The sequence below is a fragment of the Balaenoptera musculus genome, chromosome 12, assembly GCF_009873245.2.
Source record: "Balaenoptera musculus isolate JJ_BM4_2016_0621 chromosome 12, mBalMus1.pri.v3, whole genome shotgun sequence".
In the NCBI taxonomy this organism is placed as follows: domain Eukaryota; kingdom Metazoa; phylum Chordata; class Mammalia; order Artiodactyla; family Balaenopteridae; genus Balaenoptera; species Balaenoptera musculus.
The window spans coordinates 22,850,616-22,871,679 of NC_045796.1; the positions used below are offsets into that span (position 1 = coordinate 22,850,616).

A 21,064-nucleotide genomic window follows, 5' to 3' on the forward strand; every position below is an offset into this window, starting at 1 on the left:
TTATCAGCTTTGTTAAGGAATTTCGATAATTTTTTAAAAATGCTTATAAGGTTAGTAAACTTAAAAAAATAAAAAACTCCGAAGAAAAATGGAAACTATACTACCACCAGGTCTGTGGCTTACTAATTTTGATCTTGCTAAAAAAACAACTGAAATGGTCAGTTAACTATGAAAACTTCTTTGTGCTTTATTTAGATGGTAAAGCTTTAATAAGAATGCTCAAAAATTGGGAGTTTTATAATAAATATTTTCAAGTTAATGATAGGGATCGTTACTCCTAAAATTATTTTTAAAAGAATACATTGTGTGCCGTGGACCAATAAAAATCGTTCAGTTTTTCCTTGATTATTCAGAACATTATAACTTCTCATTCTGAATAATGATCACTGTACTACAGCATAAATATGGATTGGGAAAGCATTGTAGAAATGGGTCTCCTCTGGAATTTGATTTTTGGAATAAACCCTGAGATAAACTTAGTTTCCTAATGTTTTTCCTTTCAACAATTTTCTCTTGCCTCTGGAGAATTTTCTTCCACTCAGTTATACTCTGTCTCTCTACCACTTGCTACATCTCTCCAAAACTCCTACTGCCTGCGTGCCTTCCACTTCAATTTATCCCCTCTTCGCACACAGGTCCTTACAGCATCAGGCTCATGACAAGTTGAGTCACCAAACGCCGGAACTATGGGCCTCTTAAGAGGTGAACTGCACCAAAGAAGTGTTTTCTAAATGGCAAACCTTCTAAGCATGAGATCTGACTCAGATTCCACTTTCACATTCATTTCAACTAGTCAAGTTCCAGTGATCAAGTTTTTTAAAAATTTGGTATTCATTGGTTAAATGCTCACAGAATTATAGAACTCTAATTGGAACAGAATTAGAGAGCATATAGTCCACTGTTTCATTTTATAATTTAGAAGGAGGAGGAAGAAGAGAGGGGAGAGGTGGAGGGAAAGAAAAGGAGGGCACAAAGTCTCCAAGGCCACAGAGTTACTCAGTGGCATAACTATAATTAGAATGTTGGTCTCCATTCACATGTCCAAGCAAGCAATAAACCAAGATCTTGATTTCTCCATTAAAAAAATGTGTTAAGTTCTTACACTGTGCTAGGCAGCCCAAGAAGCAGACACTATTAATAACCCTATTGACACAGGGAACTTTATTCCTTATCCTGTGATACACCATAATGGAAAAGAATATGAGAAAGAATGTATATATATGTATAACCAAATCAGTGTGTTGTACAGCAAAAATTAACACAACATTGTAAATCAACTATACTTCAATAAAATAAATTTTAAAAAATATCTGTCTCTGGAAAAGTCTACAACTCAGAGGGCCTAAGAGTTGAGAAAGAATGGAAATCACATTATCTCTTTATTTTATTCTTAAATAAAGAGTAAGGATACATTCTTTTGAATTTTTTCTTAGCGCATCCAAGGTTTTGTTTCACATGATGTACATGTGAGCGCTTATGACTATATGCTCTGTAATCTTATTTACCTACAAGAGCACTTCTAAATTCTTACAAGTGACCTTACTATCATTATAACCTCCTACAGTGAGTTGAATGCACACTCTGGGAATTGAATAAATACAGGGTTATTCATGAACAGGGAGACCTGTACATCGTAGATAATCAATAAATATTTGGCAATATACAAATTGCCACAGATGGATATTTACTCTTGGGAATACGTCTACATTTCATATTGTCTTCCTTGCAAAATAACTTGAAGCAGATGTTGGTACATAAGCATAACTACACTTGTTAATCTAACTCCCACTATCTAATGTTTCTCTTTTCACAGATGTGTAGTTACTTACAGGAAAGACTGCCTGGTCCCATTGCACATATAAGCTACTGTTAATATGCAATATTTTTGATTAACAAGATGTTAACTTTATTAAACAAGATTGGCTTAGCACTACCTAACTCTGCATCTAACATGTGTCTGTAGGTCAGGAGACAGAATTTCCAATGCCAACCACACCTGCAAAACACATGCATAAATAACAATGCAGGACAGAAGGGAAGGCTTACCCTATTATGTTGAAAAGTAATACACGAGAATAAAAGCATAAGAAAAAAATCACCTGGTTTCTAAAGTTTCCTGGTGTAAGACAATCCAGAAAGAATTATCTGGCATTAAATATAGAGGGCTGTAATGAAAAGATTAAGTAGGTAATTTCATAGTGGTTTTTATTTTGTACTTCTAGTAAAGCCCATAATAATCCTTAAAGTCAAAACATCCCAGGAGCATGCATAGTCTTGAAGAAGGCCTGCTTGTGATTGTCAAGTGTGACAGAGCACTGCACGAACCAAACTCTTGGCATCACAAAAGGATTATGTTCTTTAACAAAAGACAACATCAGTAACGACATGGAATGACAAATCTGGGTACTCAAGCAAAGCAGAAGTAAAAAAGAAACAGCCAAAGTTGGTCTCGGTACTCGTTCTTGGCACTGTACAGGGAAAGAAGGGATTCTAATTTTAGTGTGGTTTCTAGAAAGCTCTGAGATCAGCCCTAATAGAACCATGCTTGATAGTTCTTAAATCAATTCTTAGTTTCAGTGCCTCATGACAATTTTACTCTCTGCGGGTCTCCAGCCTCTCTGAAAGCATTCACATTGTCGTTGCATCTCCAAAGCCAAAGGGCAGTTTACAGTATAGAAGGGATTCTCTACCTGCCTGGTCCTCGCATGAGCTTCAGGTGGTCTCTTAACCTCCAATAAGTGATTGTGAAAGCTTGTGCACAGCAAGCATCAGATTCTCAACAGGGTCCCTGACTCAAAAATGTGAAGAACACTATCAACAAATACAAATGTTTAAATTAATATCTGAGGTTTGTACAATAGCTAAGACACATTACAAATTAATAACTGTTCTGAATGTGAACAATTCAGAATACAGAGAGAAAATTCTTACCTTAATTTAGAGAGTTGGTACAATGTCAATTATATCCAGTGGGATGCGGATTGTGTTTGCGTCTGTGGAGGTGGTGGGGGAAATGACAAATTTCTGGAACAATTAGTCATGGGGAGAAAAGTCCATTTATATTTGGGTTGCTTCCAAGTTTGTGTGTGTGGGTGAGTGGGTGGGTAGGTGGGTGGATGGATGACAGGTATTACTATTTGAATTACAAAAATCATTAAACTTGTTCAATTACACATCAGATGAAATTAAGAATTATATTTAACTATTTAAAGATTATTTTTAGGATTATAATATATAAATCTAATGAAGTTAACTATAACTATTTATGAAATGGTAATTACCTTGAGAACTCTTTATATTAAAATGAAGAAAATTAAATTAGATTTTTAAAGTTTTAAGGCTAAGATGACTCTGATGATATATCAGTACAAAGTTTTTAGTCAGTATTTAAACACCGAGTATTTGTTTTAAATTTATAGACTATGATAAATACTCTTATTTAGAGCCTCCATTAAGAATTAAATTATTGAACTACAAACAAAGGAAATTAGATTTTCTCAACATAGTTTAAGACACAACTTTAATATTATTAAAATTAGAGGTTTATCTCTTTAATTTCAATATAGTGTCAAAGATACAGGGCAAAGGAAAATTCATCGTCAAAATACTTGTTAATTTGCAACATAAGAAGTATATTTAAATTCAGTGTCCGACATGTATATAAAATGATCAGATATTAACTATTCATTAATAATATTCATTTCACATGAGTCCACAGGGGCTTCTATGGAAATGCACTAGAAAGCCCTAGAATGCCACCTCCCCTCAGATAGGCAGCTACCTACCAGCACATAGGAGGGCAGAGTCAGGATGAGCAGACCCAGTTATGACTTCCACAAATTACCAATCATTTAAGTCCTTCCAGGAATAAAGTCAGCTTGGAGGTCCCTTCACAGGGAGGAACTATCAGAAGAAATACATGTTTTTCCCTAACATGTACTGTTGCCATTTTTCTGGTTTGTTTCGGTTTCATGGCTTGAGTCCTACTGCAGCATTCACTAAAAGAGTTGTATAAGATTAGAACAGAACCACAGTCTATTTTATTTTAATTAAAACTTCCAAAAGACAAAGTGCAAAATCTTAAACTCTGATGTCATTGGAATACTTCCAATAGATGGAAATTTCCTTCACCCTAAGAGTTGCAGGCTTTTTTTGGTAACACACAGTCCCGAACTCACAAAAAATACAAGATCACATGAAATTCTTGAAGACACATAATATTATAATAAAATGCCACCATATTATCCTAAAGAATGCTAACGGCAAGAAAATTTGAAGATGAAACTGGATAGAATGGTCTCTGAAATTTACTTGAAAAGAAAAAAAAGTCCCTACAGAGGCACCCTATGGTGGAAGGGACACGGCGCTGAAGGATGCAGCCTGCCCAGCTGGTCCTGAACCCCAATGTGCTTTAGCCCCCTCACTCGCTCACCCTGACACTGAAGTCTGAGGGCAGACTCCACATCGATGTCTCCATATTCTAAGAAGTACAGCATGACGCAGGGATGGAGAATATCAGATTTGAAAACATACTGTCCTAGGGCGCTTTCTCGGCTAGTTCTTCTGTTCATCTGAGCTTGGACACTTATAAGATCTCTCACAAACTCAGTTTGCTCATCTGTATAATAACAATAATACCACCCCTCTAAAGAGGTTGTCATAAAAGATGGTAATATATACACAAATATATATATAATTATATATAATGTCCAGCACAGTACCTTAGAACATGCCTTGATATATATGTGGCCACTGCTACATTTATATTAATAGAATACACTAAGTAGTAGAATTAGTGTATTTGATTACCAGTAGCATATAAAACTATAGCTGCTACAATGTAATAGGTGAACCATTTGAACCAAAAACTGAAGTTTCAGTTAAGGCAGTTATTTTTTTTTTTAATCATATCAGATAGCAAAACATAAAATAGCAAACCCTTAAGTACTCCCCGATTACAGTCTTATCTGTATGTATAAGGAAACTAGTTGTGAGTAGGGATTTGCACTTTCTGAACTACTATTTAGACCAAAGTCAGTCTTATGAGAAAGCTATCGCATGCACATCATTTCAGAGCTAACTAACTGGGTGTTCTGCGCTAGTATGCCCCAATCATCTACTTTCCAAGAAAGGAAAGTAGGGGCAACCCTGTCCTCCAGTGGAGCTTAATCCAAACCCACAAATTTAGTCTGATGTGAAGTCTTTCTCCCAAGAGAAGTCTGAGCAGCAATGCGGGCACAGAGAGGCATTGCTAGCTATCACCCAGAAGGGAGGAAAAAGAGATCATGAAAAGTCGCTTTGAGCAACAAACACAACTTTGACTAATTTATAATTTGGCTGCTTTTGGTTCTTTCACATTTACAAAATTACACGGTCACCCCAGTTCCCAAGCTCTTGAAAGGTGGTTAGAATCCTCCAAGGAAACTTTGCCTTTACTTCCCACCTTTATGGTCTCTGAAATGATCACATTTCTTGAAATTGTGTTCTTCTCAGCCTCCAAGAAATACTATCTCTGGGGTTTTCTCCTTATTCATTAAGTATGCTTGCATGACTACTTCTTTCATTAGTTTTCCTTCTCTTTCCAAATACTTTGCTGTTCCCTAAAGCTCAGTTCAAAGGTCTCTTTTCTTTTCACCTGATAGTCTCATCTTTGGAATTTCATAAAATTGCATTTTCAGTTCTGTCCTCCATGTAAATAACTCCCAAATCTGCGTCTCCATTCCTGACCTCTGTCCCATTTACCAGTTCTGCATTTGTGGCTGCCAGACGGACAAGAAGACCTGCTCTCACACTGATACCCTCCAAAAGCTTTTCTCCCCCATAAGTTTCCCATTTCAATGAAAGGCAACTCTGTCCTCCCAAGAGCTGAATTCTCACTACTTCTGCTCTGGACTTCAACTTTTCTCACCTAGACTTTTTATCCCTCCCTTCTCTTTTCTAAACCTTCCTTTCCACCACAACCAAATTAATAGTTATGAAAAATTTCATATCATGTCCATCTCTATTTAAAAAATCAAAAACTTTCCAAAGAAATCAGGTGTCCACCAAAGGCCAAACCTATGAACCTGAAATCCAAGTTCCTCAATTCCCTGACACGGATTTCTGATTGTTTTCCCTCAATACTGTCCCCCAATCAGCTATATTAAAGGACAATGTTTGCCCTGTAGTCCCTTACACGTCTTTGGCTTACTCTGTATAAGTTCTTTCCTCCAACAGAATAATACAATACAGGCAGACCTCTGTATTGTATTTTTGTGGGTTTGGTTCCAGACCACTGCAATAAAGTGACTACTGCAATAAAGTAAATCACACGAATTTTTTTGTTTCCCAGTGTATATAAGTTATGTTTACACTGTACTGTAGTCTGTTATGCATACAATAGCATTATGTCAAAAAAAAATGTACATACCTTATTTTAAAATACTTTATTGCTTAAAAACTGCTAACCATCATCTGAGCTTCAGCGAGTTGTAATCTTTTGCAACAGTAACATTAAAGATCATGATCACAGATCACCATATCCAATATAATAATGATGAAAAAGTTTGAAATTTTGTGAGAATTACCAAAATGTGACACAGAGACACTAAGTGAGCAAACGATTTTGGAAAAATGGCGCCAATAAGACTTGCTCAATGCAAGGTTGCCACAAACTTTCAATTTGTAAAAAACATAGTATCTGTGAAGCACGATAAAGTGAAGTGCAATAAAACAAGGTGTGCCTATACTAAATGCAACAGATAAATTCTTTTCTAGATGTGTTTACATCCATTGCAAATCACCTTTATTCATTCTATTGAGATTTATTATAATCACTATGACGGGCTTTACTCAATATGACTTTCAAAAGAATCTCCTATTTTGGTTATTCTCCTCTAACATAGATTATTTCGAATTATGTTTGATTACTTTTTTTAAAGGACTGTCAAGCTAATCTTATTTCATAAGCCCAAGTCCCTCCCTGTGTATATTAAAGGATATTTATGAAAAACAGTAAACCTTTGAGTATGAAAGAGAATTAAGGTGTAACCAAAACAGTCACAGAATCACAGAGTCTTGGCAAGGCACCTTCAGGTTCATCTGATTCGAACTGTGACCCTCTGCTGGAACCCCCAATGGCACCCCTGCCAGACAATGTTCTGGCTGCTGCCCGATTCTCCAACGGGAGGAAGCTCATTACTTTGGAGGATAGGACATTCCATTGTCGGCAGCTCTTATTGTTAGAAAGTTCTTCCTTACTCTGGGCCAAGATATACTTCCTGGTAACTTTTCCTCATCACTCCAGCTCTAGTGCTACAAACACTTGGGCTTCTGTTATTTCTGGAGAGTTAGGTAATAGGACTCCTACAGGCTGTTAATGTTTGCAAGTCCAATGTATTACTTTATGGAGCCCAGGATGGCACAGTCTGGATCACCTAGGTGCTAACCAATGTACTATATGTCTACTATATCCGGTAATGTGGAGTAGTTTTACCTTTCTTTTTCTTTCCTTTATCACTTTCTTCCTTCAACCACCACTTGCTGGTTTGACTCCCTGCTTCTTACGTGAAATGGTGTTCTTTCTAGTTTCCCCACTGGATTATTTCTTCCATCCTTTGTCTTTCCACTAATGCCTTATTTCTAGCATTTCAAGTTGAGTGGTCATACTTTGGGGTTCACCTTGGAAACACCCTAACACTACCACAGAACAGACTGCCATACCCATTCATCGGGAGTTACTGGAAAACCCACTTTCCTCCCCAAGTGAACAATCTGATATCATTAATCGGCAATAATTTATATCAGCTTTCCTTCAGTAAACACCATTAGTTTACCTATACACTCTTCCCTAGAAAAGATTAGCAAAAATCCATTTGAAATAAGGGGAATGATAGTGTAGACAGGACACAGGACTGGAGACAGAAGGCCTGAACCAAGCCCTCCCTGCCTCTAAGTCCCTAAGGTGATGATGGGCAAAATCAATTAACTTCTCTGGAACTCAATTTCCTCATCCTAAATAATGATAAACTACAATGCACCAGAGACATCTATCATCGTTTAGCTGCTCTATAGTGAGACCATGGGTATTTTTAATTCCATCCTCAAAAGATCTGAACATTAAGTACTGTTTCCAAGCTCCAGGGCCTGAAGCTTAAAGGTGATGAAGGTGAGTTAACAATCCAGTTGGCCTGATTCCAACACCCATTCTTGAGTACACCACACACTAAAATGAGGAAGAAGAATTTGCTGATGATCAAGGTCTATCATATTTTATGATTCTAATGACATATGCAAACACTTAGGGAATAGTAAAATCACTTAGAAGGGATATAACCCTAAAAAACCAACATTGAATATGCTTGGTGATGAATTAAAACAAATGAGTCGTCACACAGTGCTCTTTTTCTGGCCATTCGGGCCTCTCATTCTATCTGAAGATGTTTCCTTGGTGGGTTTAATCACTGAGACATTGATTATTTGACAAATTCAAGCAAGAAAATAATATAATGTTGCCTCATTAATCAAGCCTTGTATCATATATTCTCTTTGCTGTGAAATGTGAGGCAAATGACAGGATCATACTTTTCCAGGGTTATCACCATTTGGATAATGTAAGACTGTTCAGACACCTCTGAGTCAGTGAGGTGAGTACTAGGCTATTTTTATGCTCAGCAGACTTCCGAGTGTAGGTAGCTAGGATGGTAACTAGACAACACACTGGCACTGCTACATGCTTAACCTTCCAGGCACCTGGACAGAAGTCCTTCCCTGGAAGGTTTAAGAACTCATATTGGCCTCTTCCTCTTGCCATAATCTTTCAGCCCATATTATAGTTTTCCCCTTGTTTCTCTGGAGTGGGAGGGAAAGGACCTCAAGGACATTCTTACTAATTCACATAAAATAATTTAAAGGGGAGGAAGGTCTGGAAAAAACCCCAAAGATTAAAAAAACAAATGTATATAAAATAAACATTATCATTATCTCTCTTGCAAAAGCTCTAATTTCTTGACTTGGTAAATAATAATGTTTTATGGCCACACAACAGCCAAGCTTCACAGCAAGATTTATAAGGAAAGGAAATCATTTCCTCGAGAAACTGCCTTGGAATGAGGTGGCTCATTATCTAAGCCAGCAGAATGTCAACTCTGCTTAACCCAGACTTCCTTCACAAATGAGTCAAAAAACATCCTGGTTAAAAACATTCTAGTTTAGTGGAGAACAGAGAAAGGTCGTCAAGCCAATATTCACATAATTTACTTTTATTAAAAATAAAAAACTTTCCATCTCTATGGAATGTCAGCTAATACTTACATATGTTTACATTTCTTTGTGAATAGAATTACAAGAGATTATCACTTATATTCCAGACCATGCTACCTACTCATCACTATGCTAGCAAGTTCAGTAACCAAATCTTTTTTAAGGAAGGGTGGGAACCTATTATATATTATAGAGATATAGTCATGCTAAAGTAATCAACAAGGAGTAAGCTACCCATGTGTTGATATTAAATTCTGTTATATCTACTTTAAGAAGAATTGTGTGCCAGACCTGAATTTATATATGCTTTCTCTTTTTTCTGGAACTCCAATACATATATTTTAGATTTGACAGTATTTTATTCTAAAGTTTTAAAGATCTTTATTTAATTTTCCCATTGTAAAACTCTCATTAACGCGAAGTATCAATAGAGTCCTGAATTGTAAAAATGCAGTTAACTTTTTTGACACAACAATATTTCTTTACATCTCACTAAAAGATGGCCTAACCCACAAGACAAAAAAATTAACGTGAAAACATGCCAAACTCCACAAGCTGTGAATTAAGTTGATTAGTTAATAGAGAGGGGGTGGGGAAAGCAGTGACATGTATTTTCCTACTTAGTCATAAGTACACTAAAAAAAAAAAAAAGCAATTAAAATAGAGCAGAGGGCGATAGTTTTCACGAACTATTCTGTTTCATTAACCCTGCTAATAGTGATCAATATTGTCTCTTTAAATTTTTTAAAAATATTCCAATCTAGATCTGTAGGCTGTGAATAAAGTGCACTTCAGAACAATTTTCATGAACAAAAATAAAATGAGGTTAAGTTAGCGACATTTCTAAACAGTTTTCTTTTAGCATCCTTTTCAGAGGGTATGTCATTGTTGGATTCCCACTGCATTTTCGTCATTCACAGTGATGATTATAACGGCAAACACAGAACAGAAGAATCTCTTTTCATTTCTGACCCTGCAAGAGGAGATCACAGAAAGCCTCACACAAAGCCCATGGGCTGCAGGACATGTTTCACTGGGCCTAAAAGAACACAGTCCTTTTCACTGTGGCTTTCTTTGAACTACACACTTTAGAGGAGCCATAAGACTTGAGGTGGGTGGGAGTGGGGGGGAGGGGCAGGAAGGGAGGCAGTGATAGAGGGAAGAAGAAGAAGAGGCAGTCTATCTTCTCAGAACTAGAGGCATCAAGATGGCAAAGGTGAGAACCTAGTGGGAAACACTAAAAATCCGGGACAATTGAAAAACAGTAGTTTGACAGCTTTTTTAAAAAAACTTCTTTTCCTGCTATATTCTATAGAATATCCATGTCACTCACAGGCATTTCTGACCTCAACTCCAAAGAAGACCCATCCTCCTGGGCCCCATCAGTGACTTCCAGGCAAAGGCAAGTTTTGCTTCTGTGATGCCATGGACAAAATTGTTGATCAAGTCCCATTATATAAATGACGCTCAAAACACCCTTTTTGAAAAAAATTCTCAAATGTTTTTACGTGGGCAAGAACTCCATGCTTTAAAAATACTGTTCTGCAGTTCCTCTGATGTGTAATAAATTGAATATTGACTTTTCAAGATACAAAGGACACGTTTTTATACTCTAGTAATAAACACGGAAAGAGTAAGTTGTAAATTCCTCCTCCTCAAAACCCCAAATTAAAGACCATTAGGGAAAAAGGCATATAAACTACTTTCAACTTTCAGCCCACTGAATGCATTCAATACTACAAGGTTATATAGTAAATCAAATCTGTCTTCTCAAGCATGTTTTGTTTCTTTTCCTGAGGGGAAAAGCAAGGTATCAAACATCATCTGTTTCTTGATTCTGAACAGAGTATAGAAAACTCTGAGTCCAAAAAATGGACCTGGTGGTCTGGTATATGACACTGAGGGTTTGGGGAAGCCCTTTTCTTAACACGTTTTTCACGATTAATGAATTATATTACCATATATCCTCCCACATCCTTCCGACTTGCATAAGACCCTTCTGGCTTGAGAACACCACCAAGAAAAAATGTTTTCACCCCCTAATTCCTAACCTCTCCCTTACCCTGTTTTTTTGCTTACAAAAAAAAAAAAAAAAAAAAAAAATTGCAGTGGCAACAAAAATTTCTTCAGGAGGACATGGGTTTTTTTTTTCTTGCCAGGGTCTGTTAAAGACTAAAATAAAGGAGCCAACAGTTGCTGACGATGGGCTGCAGTGAAAAGTGAAGTTCAAGAGCAGCTCTCACATACCTAACCTTTACACAGCTGCCTTTCCCCTACAATCTCCTTCTCTACCCTCTTCTCCCTAGAAGTGGCAGACTGGTGGCAGATGCATGACTATCGCAAATTTATGGGAGGAGCAAGAAAAGCCTAAGGAGTAAACTGGGAATGCCTTAGCTACCTAAGTATTAAAACACCAATGTTTAAATGAGAAAGAACCTTCAGTGTAAGAAACACCTTTCCATCACTTCCGGGTCTATCATTACCCTCTGTGTGGACCACAACAGCAATGACTCAGGGATTGGGAGCCTCCTACAAATAACAATTATTCCCTGAAGTAAAAGAGGAAACACTAGAAATTGTAGATTAAAGTCACTGTTAGAATTTTCTTTTAGTAAGAATCATGAGAAATCTCATGGATTAATAAAATAGATGTTAAAGGTTGCAGCAGATGTCTGATGCCCCAAAGCTGGTTGCTTATGTAATCTTTACTTCCCTTTCAGAAGTGAAAATATTAGAGGAAAAAAAAAGGAATATTACCTTGAAATGATTTTTTAGCGCAAACATTCTCTTATATGCCACTTTTAGTTATTAACAGTTTATGAGATAAACAAGCAAAGAACATTTAGAAAGGAAAACAACAACTGCTAATGAGACATGCACGTTATTGTGCTAACCCCGGAAAAGTCTTCTAAATTCGTGGTTTCCCCCAAAGTTCATCTTTAGATCCTTAGTTGAACAAAATATTATTTTCCAAAATAATATTTACTTGGTGAATAACTATTCACTGTGTTAACAATTACAGCTAAAACTTCATCGGTGCTTTCCAAGGGGTCAGGCTCTGCTAAATACGTTACATGGATTCTTTTATTAAATTACCACAACAACCCTTGGAAGTAGGAACTATCATGACTTCATTTCACAGAGAAGTAACTTTTCCCAAGGCCACATAACTGGTACATAAACAGTGGTACCGGTATTCCAACTCATTGTTTGCCTTCAGAGCCCACGCACTGAGCCATTCCACTCTCCAATCTCAGGTAGCCAACGTGGTGGATGCAGACATTAATAAGAACAGTATTATAAATGCTGGATAGGGTCCTTAGATATCTCCAGAAAAGAAGTAAACTTAATTAACCAGAATTTCAACTGCAGTGAATGAGTTAAAACAATGGTCCTCAAACTTTAGCTTGCATGGGAATCACCTTGGAGGGTTTGTTTAAATGGACTGCTGGACCCCATACCCAGAGTTTTTGAGTCAGCAGGCAAGGATGGGGCCCAAGAATGTGCATTTCTACCAAGTTCCCAGATGATATTGATAGTGTTGGTCCCAGGACCAGATCACACTTTAAGAACCGCTGGTATAAAACATCACTCTGGTGATATTTATAATTGAAACATAAGGGAAGAATTTTTTGAGTACTATTACTGAATAAAAAATCAGGCATAAAATACATACCCTGACTCCTGGTTATGGAGATGAAGTCAATTTTGTCAGAGGATAGGCACGTGAGGGTGTGTGACTCTTTGTAGCCTTTGCTTGGTTGGTATCTGTGGGCCCTTTGGGGATCTACCTCTAACATTAATAGAAAGAACCAGGACTAGGAGCCAGAAAAGCTATGTTCTGGTTCTTACGCTACACAACTGGGTTTAAATATTCTTCAACTCAGTCTCCTCCCCTGGAACACAGGAATAATAATTCCCTTGTTTTTGTTTCTTTTTTTTAAATGCACCAAAGAATAATACACAGAATAAAGCAGCATTACTGAGACTCTAATTAAATTTGATTTAATCTCAAGATGTAGGACTTTTGTTTTCTTTAGAGAAGATTACCTTTTATACCAGTTTATGATTGTTGATCATAATAACAAGTCATGATTAGGGCATATTTTAATTCAAAAATGTCCTAAAGAGAGACAATGAAGGTGGGAAAATTGGAATAGAGTTTTACCCCTTATAAAAGTAACTGACTTCTAAACAATAAAATGAAGAGAGATTGGTTTACAATCCTCTTGAGGAGGAAGAACAGAAACAGAAGAAAAGGTGATGGGTAACAAGTTACCACAAGCACAGGCACAAGAGTTCTGGTGTTACACAATTATCAAGAAAAGGTAATATGTATTTCCTTGACATATCTAACAGCTTATTTTCAACTGACTTGAGTAAACAGCGGTCAGCCTCAGAAGTTTATTCTATGTCTGCACTAATAAAATCTGTTTCTTACTAGCACTGATTTCGTACTGTGTTCAGAAACAACATTTCCTAATATAAAAGGTGGACCTCACTTGTTAAATTTGAATTAGGGGATTTTTCCAGTTTATACAGAAACTTGTTGTTATGATACTTCCAGTTCCTCCTAGTCCTCAAAGACTTATTAAAAAAGAAAACTAAATTCCTCTTTTTCTCTTCCTGTCATTATTTTAGTTGAAGCTGGGTTCATTTGCTTCATCCTTATTTTATGAGGCTTTAAAAATTAAAACAATTTTAGAAAAATAATCTCCCACTGGCGATTGCATTACATCTGAAAACAACTTAATTAATAAGTATAAATACCCAGACAAAGTTTTAGAGCAAGATGGGATACTAGTCTTTCATAATCAGACCAAGATGAGAAATTGTAACTTTCACAATACCCGTGATTTGGTACTGAATCACTAAATAATGTATTAAGACTTTTCTGGATGCTATCAGTTTCTGAAACAATGATCTATGTCAATTAATCTAAAAAAGATTCTTAAAGTGAAAAGATTTTTAAATTAAAAACAAACCTATGCAAATACAAATCCCACAAGTATACAAAAAGGGCTCACCAACCCCTCAACACACACACACACTCTCCCTTAACCCTCACACAACCTGATGGTATAGCCCTTTCCACAGATGCTTCTGTGATCACTTCAGCCATGAAGTCTCTGTCTCCACCTAATAACTGAGTTTTGATAACAGATGATCTCAGTCTCATAGAATGAGTCTGTCTCTGCACCATTAATTTAAAAGAACAGCAAACAGTCAAGGGGTACATAGGAACAAAGCAACTCTGTTCCGGACAAGGAGTCAGCATTCAGTGTGACACTCATCTTGAACCACATTCAAGACCAAAAAAAAAAAAAAAAAAAGAAGAAGCTGAGAGCCTGAAAAATGATGATAATATTGCATATTATAAATATGTAGGCCCAATGAGATCTGCCAATTATCTTTCCAAAAGTCTTGCTCATTTTTAACTCCTGTTTCTTTTTGTATGGGAGTTCTGAAAATTCACAAATCTTGAAGTAATGCAGGGAAAAGGAACCACAACAACTGAGAAGTGCTTATTAATAATAACTTGCTAGGAGGGAATATAGAGGAACAAAAATTACAGTTCTGAGTCTGTCTTGAGGCACACTGCTTTAAATCAGCCTGCCTCATTATTCCAGAAGCAACATGTTTAAAATCAAGTAGAATTCTTTTGAAGACTCACTTTGAAAACCTGAAGCCATTAGTCTGAACTTTCTTCCTCCTATTTTAACGCTTGCACACTACCACCCCACTCATCTAGACTCACACATACTTTGCACACATGGCATATCTAACATTGAGTATTGCTGTTGCTTATTATTCTAAGCCCTGTGTCTATTTCTATGTTGTAATTGTAGTCATTTTGCCAACTTCATAAAATTATTTAGTGTTAATGGAATTTTAGGTGGTTCTTTTTTTTCTACTGTAGATAGTATTAAACGAGCATCTTCACGTGTGAAACCTTTGTTTCTATTAAATTATTCTCTTTGCTAAATCTCCCAGTAATTAATCAAAGATACAACATCATCTTCCTGGATGAATCCAGCATAGACTAGTTTTAAAACTCAAACATCTAAATTTAATTTTAGTATACTAAATCCTTTTGTAAAAATCTGTAAATACTCATTTAAATGAGAAGCATATTATATAAATTGAAAAACGTTGAAAGCACTGATTATCTCATGTTTCTAAATAATGCACACTGAGAATATTTTAATTTGATTTAAAAGAATTGGACACAGACCCAATGAATTTTGAAATATTTGGTCGTAAAAAGTCAAAAATACCAAGTCCAAAATGTACTAATTCCTATATTACAAAAAATAAGCTCCTAGTTGGTTGTTTGGATTTTAGAACTGTTTTTCCCATGGAAATAACATTATAAAATTCAGTTAAAATCCCAGGCCAACTCATAACATAGCTAAGACAAAATTAATAGCAGCCCAGAATCCCAAATCCACTTAATACCCTGGAGCCTCAGCCCAAGATTCTGCTAAGCTAATGAGCCTCCTGGGAAATGTACAGAATATAAAGATCATGGAAGCTCCAGTGCCTCTCCCGCCTCCTATGGAAAGGGGAGGAAAGCGGGTTACAGTAGGGAATGTGCTGGAAGCAGAAACCTACCACGAGGATAGCTCAGTCAAGAAAAGACAGGAAGAGACACACTTCATGATACTGGACTTTTAGACACGTTGTTTTGTTAAGGCAAGAGTTCTTACGTTATCAACTTCTTAGGAAGTTTTTCTTAAGTACTATGTAATTTGGGGTATACACCAACAGAGACAAAATGAATGACATGCAGAATGAGCCACCAGGGTCTGCAGCACTCTGAACAGTTCAAGTAAATCTGCTCCAGTATGATAACTAAAATGCACGTCTTGTGTCCCGGTCTACTTTTTCACGACATAGCTTCCATGCCTTTCACGTCAAACCTGTAGAGTGGATGTGTTACCTTAATCTCAAATGTCTCCCTTTAAATAATATGCTTTAATTCATTCACATTGCAGTACCCACACTCTCTTGGTTTTGTGCAAAAAAAAAAAAAAAAAAAAAAGAAGAAGAAGAAGACATAGCCCCTACATTTTAGGCACTCATAATCAATAAAAAAGAAAACACAAACAGTAATAATCAGAAAACACAATTCGGCAACAAAACATAGAATAAGTACAAATTATTATAGAATTCCAAAGGAGAAATGAAAAAAAAGTGGGGATATAGAAAATATTTCCTGCTCCATTTCTACCTTTAAAGTGTTATCTAACAGGTGGTTACATTGATATATACATACATGAAAATTAAGGGAAAAAACCTACTCGTCTCACCAGCCTCATTTTAAATGCTCCCGGCATGAGGAAGCATTTAATACACATCTTGAGATGGGGAGGCACCTTATTATGTAGCAAAGAAGGAGAAAGGCTTTTTAGGTTGAGGAAATAGTGTAAAGAAAACTTAGAGGCAGGGAAATATATGAAATGTTAGAGAAAAATATGTTTTTCAATTTGTTTGTTTCTTAGATTATGAATAAGGAATCTTAGAAATGGCTTTAAAAATACTAGTTAAGAATATATGGTGAAGGATCTCGAATGTCAATCCGTAAAGGCAGTACTTAATTCAGCAACCAAAAGCTCTTCAAGGTTCCTGAGCAAATTACACTCTAAGAAATGTTTATATGAAAGTAGTTTGTTACTAGCTTGCAGATGAAAACAGGAGACAACGGCATCAGTTTTTCTATCATTACAAAAGTTGAGGCAAGAAACCATAAGGGTCTGCATTAGAATGAAGATCATTCAAAAAACCAAAGAGATACAACAGATGCTCCCAGATTTAGCAATAGATTAGGTCTCAGAGAAGGATTGCTAAGGCAGAGTCAAAGATACCTTTGACATCTTGATTCTGGAGGGAAGAAAAATTATAGTAGTGACACACTGAAACCAGGAAAAAGCAACTTTGAAGAATATCTTAGGCTGCAGCCCAGAAGTCCGAGAGAAACTCTCCTAATCAACCTGCACTTAACTGATGCCTCAGGTTAACCTACTCTCATGACCTTCTTTGTAAAATACACTGAATGACACTCACAGTGAGCTGAATATTCAAAGCTAATAGTCCTCTGAACAGCTGTTCCCAGTAGTTGAGCTGTGCTTATTAGATCATGTTTGTTCCCAACTATTTTTTGCCAGTTATACTTCATATTCTAGCTATGAAATTTACTATATTTTACATAACCCAATAAAGATACAAAAGTAAAAGGATATATGGGTCTATGAAAACTTAGTTGAATCATTAGGAAAGTTTTGAATAGAGGTAAATAAAAATAGCTGTTCAATTAGATATGGGTGAGATGATCTTTAATGACTAAATGGTAAAACTCTTAAAAATGAGGATTCTGTGTTCAGATCACTTCATAAGCAATTTCTCTTCACTCTAAAGGAAACAAAATTAAAAATCACTGTGCTGTATGTAAATTATATCTCAATAAAACTGGAAGAAAAAATCAATGATGACACTTTATGGGCATAATTTATTCAAAAGAGAAAACACTCTCCAATTAACAAATCTATCCTCAAAGAAAAGGACTTTGCTGTATATCCAATGATTGGCAAAAAATGTAAGCTTACATTCAGTTCAAATAAAATAGTAGGGACTCCTGGCTCCAGCCATAATGAAGTAACAAATGTTGGACTCCCCCTCCCAGCAAAAGCAAACATATAAGTGGGCAAAATACACAACACACAGAAAAACTGTTTTTAGACACTGGATAACTGATAGAACGAACCTTTGATCCTTAACAGAAAGAAACACAAGAAGTGTGAGCCCCATATTTCTGTCTGACAGCACTTTCCAAGCCACTGCACAGGTAACTGGAACCCTAATAGAGAGCGGTAGCTTCACATGATAGAAGAGCCATAAAATTTCCCCTACTCTATTATCACATAGGCTTGGTTTCAAGGTACCCTAGTATCTAAATAATATATGAAGATTTTTTTAAAGAAAATAAAGTGTTGTCCTATCCAATGGCTAGAGCCAATGGAATTGTAACTACTAGCACAGGCCCCACTGAGTAAAACCTCAGCTAAATCAGCTTAATTTTAAACTTGTCTGAAACTCAGAAATACGAGCAGACTTTAAGATGTAAAAGTTGAGCTTCACCTTTTTGTAATACTTACTGAAGTTTAAAATGATGCCACTTTTCCCCTTTGGATTTACTGAATTATACACAGTACTTCCTCAAAGTATCCATCCAATAAGGATACATTCTCTCTTTCAGAAGATGTTTTTGTATAATCTGTGCATCATCTGGGATCTTAATATTAACAGTTGATGATTATTAGTCTCATTATTTTGCTTCCATCAATGGCCACATTCTCATTACACCATTCCTAGGCAAATAGTGACCTTTACCCAGGGACACAGCCATAGCAGGTGAATCTTTTGAAATGAGACTGTCTTGACTGATGCTTTCAACCCACTATTTACCCATGAAAACCTCTCAAGTTAGGAACCAGGACAGAACAAATAACCTCTCAGAAACCACTCACCAGGTGCTGAGTCTAGTCTAGGTTGGAATTTTCAAGTGTTTGACTGAAATTCACTTTCTGATTCATGCTTTATATTTGCTGAGCAATCAAATTACAAAAAGATTTGTGGAGTTTTTCACAAATGCCATATGTTTGTGAAATGAGTATAAATCACTTTACAGTAAATGATAAACAGCTCTGTAAAGATAAAATAAAGTGAACAGAAAGAAAAACATGCTTATAACACGACAACTAATGGAGTAATTGTTCCTGAAGCACCCTTTTTTATCTTTCATTTTATGAAGCAAGCCAACGATATCAATAAGTCTCCCTTAAGGCCTTAGTGAAGAAGCAAAATCTAATATATATATGAAAAATATAACTAATAGAAAAAAATTATATCCTGATCATCGCATGCATTTTTATTAAATGGAGGAAAGAAGCTCTCAAGGAAAAGAGCTGCCAGGTAAAGGTACAGTATATAAGTTGAACTTTTGAATGTATGTAGAGGCTAAAGAGGCGTGACATGGAAGCTTACACTTGAGCTAGGTGAAGTTTATATCGTTCACAGAAATGTCTTCACACACACACACACACACACACACGAGTATTCTTAAGTACTGAAAATATGTGAACAAGCCTAACTAATTCATAAATAGTAAAACTAAATATGCCTTTCTTGTTAGCCAAACAAAACAAAAGCCAGCAAATCAACAAAGAAGTTGTATTGTAGAAAGCTATTATTTAATTCTTGATAGAGCTAGTAAAATCGTGATAGTTCTGGAGGCATTAGAATTCTACTTATTGTGTCCTCTTAGAACTCTTTTGAGTATTTTTTCCAGTTAGCTGAGATTTTATTTTTTGGAGGTATAATTGACACACATTAAAACGCATAGATTTTAAGTGTGCTGTTCAATCCGTTTTGATGGACATATTCCCCTATGTAACTACATCCCAACCAAAATTTGGAACATTTCCATCAACCCAGCGTGTCTTGCAGTGTCTCCTTCCAGTCAGTTGCTCCCTGGAACTCAGTCATCCAGTGTAACCGCTTCCAACCACCCTCTGTCTGATTTTGCCAGAAACAGAATCTAAAAAATCAGGCACACAAGTTTCACTACATGTAATAACTTGTCTCCTCCTACCTATAGTCCATGAGGAATAAAGCTCCAGTACACACACTGAGAAGGTATTTCTGACTATAAAAGAACATCTTGGAAAAATTTTATTTCAGAGTCAGCATTTAGCTCATGTTACTGATGGATCAAGTCACTCAGAGCCAACTTAGCAGTGCTATTGATATCGAACCAGCCTTTTCATTCTCGTAATTAGTTTAAATGCATCAAAAAATACATTGACACCATAGTATGTACAGTTCAAGTTTAAATAAAATCCAACATAGGTTTATATTTTTTAAAATATGCTTTTCAAAGGCACATTTTCTCTTAAGCATACAGGATTCACTTGTATTCTTAACCTGAAATAGCCCACAATAGATGTTATTTATGACTAGGATTATTAAAATTTAAAATACTCAGAAGGTACTATGATCTTACTTTTGAAAAAGATTAAAAGTTCTCCTTTAATAACAGGGAAAAACAAAATTATACAAGTTCAATTTGATGATTAGACTTCAAGTCTGATTTTTTTAGCTTCCAGATGAATAACAAAACCGGTTTAGTTTCTATATTCTTCCCTAAGGGCTAAAAGACTTCTAACCTATTTAACAAAGCCTAATGAACTGTTTTTCTAACCAAAACAATGGTAAGTTGTGACTTACAGCACTACATTTTTATATCTATGTATTTCTGCTTCGAACAAATGGGAGTTTTAAATGTAAATTAGCCAAAAATTCCCAACTCAAGGTGTTTTTAAATATAACTATAACAAAGATAAATGTTGTTGTAAAGCAAAGCCAGGCACACATAGCAGACGAAGAAAAACGAGAGTCTCTCAGCTTCACTTGAACCAACCATTTTGAAATAAATATCCTAATAACTGTCATATAGAAAATTTTAAGATATGATGGGAATATCGAAAAATACTCAAAAAGAAAGAAATAGGAATGGGAAACAGAACTAACTGGCAAATCGGGATGTAAATCTGATTTAAACAAGGAAAAAAAAAAAAGAGGTAACATAAGCTTCTAGGAAGTCAGAGGCACCTAAAGGAACATTTAAAGAATATGAAAAACATGCAAAGAGGTATATTCTTAAAGTTGAATATAAGTCATCTCATTTTGTGGCACAATTTCAACCTAAAACAGACTTTCTATGGAGAAAGTGTTTTCTTGTCCTCTTAATAACAAAACGTTACTG

General features: G+C 36.0%; 1 protein-coding gene across 10 annotated transcripts in view; it reads right to left on the reverse strand.

Annotated features, from left to right (window-relative positions):
• Positions 1-21,064, reverse strand: part of ADGRG6 (adhesion G protein-coupled receptor G6) — a 134,031-nt gene that overhangs the window by 92,771 nt on the left and 20,196 nt on the right. Inside the window, exon 1 of one of the 10 annotated variants that reach the window (XM_036871058.1) lies at positions 2,932-2,953. The exons of the other annotated variants lie outside the window; for them this stretch is intronic. The gene's annotated coding sequence lies outside the window, so the exon portion shown is untranslated. Of the gene's footprint in view, positions 1-2,931; positions 2,954-21,064 lie in introns of those variants that run through there. 10 annotated transcript variants of the gene reach the window in all.